Source organism: Lipotes vexillifer, unplaced genomic scaffold, assembly GCF_000442215.2.
Source record: "Lipotes vexillifer unplaced genomic scaffold, Lipotes_vexillifer_v1.1 scaffold830, whole genome shotgun sequence".
NCBI lineage: Eukaryota > Metazoa > Chordata > Mammalia > Artiodactyla > Lipotidae > Lipotes > Lipotes vexillifer.
In genome coordinates this window covers 75919-81450 of record NW_006786980.1, presented here as the reverse complement: position 1 = coordinate 81450, position 5532 = coordinate 75919, and positions in this window count along the sequence as shown.

Below are 5532 nucleotides of genomic sequence, written 5' to 3'. Positions count from 1 at the left end.
ACTAGAGAAAGCCCGCTTGCAGCATCGAAGACCCAATGCAGATGAAAATAAATAAATAAATAAATAATTTTATTTTTAACAAAAGTAGGGAAATTCTGACACATGCTACAACATAGGCGAATCTTAAAGACATTATTGGTTAAGTGAAATAAGACAATCACAAAAGGACAAATACTGTATGATTCCACTTTGATGAGATACCTAGAGTAGTCAAACTTATAGAAACAGAAAGTAATATAGAATGGCAGTCTCCAAGGGCTGGGCAATGGATATGAAATTTGGGAAGATTTAAAAAGTTCTGGGGATGGATGGCAGTCATGTTTGCACAATGTGAATGCACTTAATGCCTTTTTTAGAACTATACCCTTTTAGGGAATTCCCTGGCAGTCCAGTGGTTAGCACTCTGCACTTTCACTGCTGAGGGCCCGAGTCCGATCCCTGGTTGGGGAACTAAGATCCCACACGCCACTATGTGGCAAAAAAAAACCCCAAAACCCAAAAAACTGTACCCTTTTAAATAGGTTAAAAAATGGTGAATTTTATGTGCATGTATTTTACCACAATTTTAAAAATTAATGTTTAAAAATTAATGTTTATAAATTTTATGTTATGCATCTTTTAAATTAAAATACACATTTAAGAAATGCAAGCAATTAATTTTGGGAGAGATCTTGTAAGAATAAATGCAGAGGGAGCTAGAAGAGGCTGGGGGAACCAGCAGACCACAACACCGTTGTGACCCCAAGTGAAGGAGGCAGGGCAGGAAGGCTGGGTGAAGTGTCAGCCCTGCAGTTCCAAGCAAAGTTGGCAAGGCTGCCTGGGGAACCTCAATCCAAAAGTGGCCTCTCAGAGGAATTGCACCCCTCCCAGGAGTGGTCCTGCCCTGGTTGGCTTAGTCATCGGCCGGAAGCAGCCCAGGGAAAGCATGGCCTGGATATGAAGATGGTGATGGATTTGGAGATCAGCAGCTGGGGCTGTCAGGCAGTTCCTCTCTCCAGTCATGGCTGCTAGTGACACTTCAGACCTAAGTATTAACGTCAGCGCTGACCCTGCATTCAATAGACCCTCAAAATCCCTAGATGTTCCCCTCCGCCCAGTGTATTCTCACTCAAAGAAATGGTCTCACAGTGAAGGACCCAGGGCGTCACTACCGTATACGCTTGTCACGGTGCCGCATGGTTCTTCCTAGGAACCCGGCAACCGCTTCAGTCAATGAGTTCCCGACCCCAAACTGGCCAGGGTCCAGGAACTGAGTAGGAGCTTGGACATCTTATTGGGATGCCCATCCTGAGTCTCCGGTTCTTTCACTCGTGTCATTTTTGTATGGTTTGTACGCGTTAAGCAGTCGTTTGGGTCTGCCTGGCCCTCAGGGTGCTATGCTCTGTTAACTATCTCTACCACTTCTTGCCCCTCCAGCCTAGCTGGACATCTCCGGACTCAGGACCTCGCTCCTGCGGCTCCAGATTCCCCACCGCCAGCCCACGGTGGTGGGAACCGCTCAGCAGCGCGCTCTAGCTGCCCCGGGAACAGGATGCCCTCCAGGTCATTCCCGCTGAACACTTTCGCGTTTTCTGGCCACACAAAATATATCCATTCCAGCATATTCGTCACAGGCAAAGCCCATTAACAATCCCCAGGAAATAAAAATTGACTCTGGGTAATCAAATAAGGTCTAACCTTTCTTAATCCTCTGGGCTTAGTCTTGTTTCACTGGCTCACAGGGTCCCATGTGCAGGGGAATCACACCGGGCCCTTCCGACCGGAGCTCCCGGTGCTAAAGGGCTGCGCCCCGCACCTCAGCTCAGGGCCCCGTGCAGTCGCTGCACACGACACTCCATCCAAGATGGCGGGTGCCGGGAGAGGGCAGAGTCGCTGCACCCGGCACTGAGATCTGGAGCCTGCGCAGGGCAGCTGCCCCGCCCCCAAGAGCCCCGCCCCCTCCCCGCGGAGCAGCCCTTGTAAAGCAGCGCCGCAGGGCTTGTCCGGAGAGCCTGTGCTCTAGAGCCCGAGCTCGCACCTCTCCACTCTCTGACCCAAGAAGAAAGCTTTCCTTTGCTTCTGAACCCAAGTGGGTCTCGTTCTACTGGCCGGAGAGACACCAAGCAGGAGGAACCTTGTTGGGGACCCACTCGTCAGGGTCGGTAACATTCACTTCCCTTAGCATCTTTATTCCTTCTTCCAGGCCATCTTGGGCATTTATTCTGTTCTTCACTTTTTTTCAGGCTTTTAAAAGCCACCCTAGCAGTGAGTTAGACACATCAGAGTGTCCTGGACAGGGTATTAAATTCCGAGAAGGATCCTTCAAGTCGAAGATTCTTACTTACCTGCTCTTACTTCTGGCCATGAAGATGCAATCCTGGGGATACTCACCTGGTTCCTCCTGGTCTGTCCTGTTAATAATTCTTTCACCTGGGGGGTAGTCTCCTCCCTCACTTGCCAGGCTGTCCTCAGCTGGCTTATGCTGAAATTTAACCCTGGATTATCAACCTGGAAGCCAGGAAAGGAGGCGGGGGCAGCTCTTGGGGGGAGAGGGAGGCTCCTAAGGTGTCTTTTAGCACAAGGGAACCGCCAGCTCTTACTGGGAAAGGTTGGGCCACCTCTGCAAGCTCCCAGGTTTCAGGTTGCTCTGCAGAGCACCAGGGGCACCCAGGTAGACACCACCACCCCATGTTTCAAGCTTCCAGGTTTCCCCAACCAGAGTACTGACTTCAGGACACCAGACCTGCCTAGGAGGAGCATCTAAATGGATTCCATTAGACCTACAGCCTGTAGCTCAGCTGGGTGCTCTTCCACTGCAGGAAATAAGGACCTTTTTGTAAGCTACCCCACAGAACCTCTGATCCTCACACCCAGCCTTTAACCCACTGTTAATGGCTCTCAGGTTCTCATTTTCCTTCTTTGGGGCACCAATTCAGCTTAGCTCTATTGCCTGTAGGTATTTCCCCCCATACCTTTCAAATACCTGCATCAGTACACCTGCATCAGTACATCGCATTGCCCTCCAATGCAATGTCTTCCTAGGTCACTGCTGGTGAAATCTTTAGCAATCAGGCCACCATCTTGCAGTAAGGATTCTCCGTATCCCACCCAGCTCCCTACTTTGTGCTCCCTGGAGATATGAACAGCACTTTTTTATGGCCCCTACATTAAGTAAGCAGGGAGAGTTCTTGTATAGATATGTATAGAAATAAATGGTAGCTAAAGTAACTACTATCACTCTTACTTAAGTTCTCTATAATAACTCAGTTCTCTGATCTATCAAACAGGAGTAATTTAGTATCATATCTAATTCATACATTTTTGGAGACTCAAATGTAACACTTCATTTAAGGGTGCACTTAAAATTTTTAAAGATAAAAAACAGTACTAGTGAAGGTCTTTATAACTAAGAACAGCTCTTGATTTTTCCCTTTTCCCTAGGAGAACAGATTGATGTTGTATAAGGAGATACTAAGCACAGCACCTTAAGCAATTGAACTTGAATAAATCTGTAAATATCAGTTTCAGTCAGGGAGCTAAGTATGTACTTACCAAATGTTCTGAAGATACATTCAAAATGTATCTTACTGAAGGCTTCAAATTAAAAAATATAAAACTAATGAGATTACTTAAGAGTTTTCCTCCGTTAGATTTAAAAGCAATGATAATAAACGGCAAGATCCTTTACTTACAGAGGTGCAGGTGAATGTAGCTAAAAATGAGATTTAACAATATGTATTAATATGTGGCGATCTGAAGGCACGTCATAAGGCAGTGCTTTTCAAATTATTCCAACAAAGTCTCCCTAACTTAAAAGGAAAATAAATTCAAATACCCAAAGAGGGATTGGATGGGAAAAAAACTTTCATTGAATATATGTCATGGTCAAGTGTATGAGCCAGCAGTGCACACGTGTTAGTCAGAACAACTTAATGCCCAGCAATAAGATTCTCATCTAATTTCTTTAACTATTTTTATTATCACAAAGGCAATATCAGAAAATATAATCAAAAGAACAACATAATGAATTCACACAATCCCATCCACCTTGAGAGATCTCAGTGAATACCTTCAGATCTTTCTCTATGCATGTATGTTCATGTGTGTACGTATACGTGTGTGTCTGTGTTATTTTAAAATGGGGTCAGGCTATATATACTCTTTAAAAACCTGCCATAATTTCAGTCATCTACTAATTATTAGACAATTAGGGCATTCCATCTCATTCTCTATTGTTATATACTTAGGTTCTGTCCCTACTTTTCGTAATAAAATCAACGAGCAGGAATAATTGGTCCAAATAAACCAGAAAAAAATTTTAAAGCATAAACATCTTTTAAAATTAAAAAAATACTGGCTTTAAAAATGTTTAAGAAGACAGTTGTAAAATCATGCTGTCGCATCTTACCAATTCTTTGAACACCAGTGATTGTGGAAGGCTGGTTTTCAACTAAACATTCCCATACCATGAATGTCCCTATTCTTCTTTATAGTCTTTGAAATATATGTGTTCATAGCTAAATGATACATTGTTGATTTTTGTATGTTTTTGAGCTTTATTTAAATGATGTTACATGTATGCATTCCACTGTTTTTCACCTGCACGTCTTGTATAGCTGAGGTCCATTTGTTTTCACTGCTGTGCAATATCCCACTGCTAGATCATATCACTGTTCTTTTTCTCTTGTTAACACATACTTGCATAGTGTACAGGTTTTTGCTCTTACATACTATGCTGTTAGAAAAATTCTTCTACAAGTCTGCAGACAAATATATCAGATTCTCTGCCAAAAGTGAAGTTATTGGTTGCAAGATATGCACATTTCCAACTTAATAGAGTGCCAACTAGCTTTCCAAAGCATTTGTGCAAATTTATACTCCCACCCAGAGCATATAACTGTTTTCTTTGCTCCATTTCACAGGCACTTTTGTTTTACAATCTGTTGGGTATAAAACAATATCTAATTGTGGTATTACTTTGGATTGTCCTGAGTAATTTAGGTTGAGCACCTTTTCATACTTTTATTAGCAATTTATATTTTCTCTTCTTGGAATAACTATTCATGTCTTTTGATATTTTTAATTGTTTTTTTTTAAACATCTTTATTGGAGTATAATTGCTTTACAATGGTTTGTTAGTTTCTGCTTTATAACAAAGTGAATCAGTTATACATATACATATGTCCCCATATCTCTTCCCTCTTGCGTCTCCCTCCCTCCCACCCTCTGTATCCCGCCCCTCTAGGTGGTCACAAAGCACCGAGCTGATCTCCCTGTGCTAGGCAGCTGCTTCCCACTAGCTATCTATTTTATGTTTAGTAGTGTATATATGTCCATGCCACTCTCTCACTTTGTCCCAGCTTACCCTTCCCCCTCCCCTCAAGTCCATTCTCTAGTAGGTCTGTGTCTTTATTCCCATCTTACCCCTAGGTTCTTCATGACCTTTTTTTTTTTTTTTTTAGATTCCATATGTATGTGTTAGCATATGGTATATGTTTTTCTCTTTCTGACTTTACTCTGTATGACAGACTCTAGGTCCATCCACCTCACTAC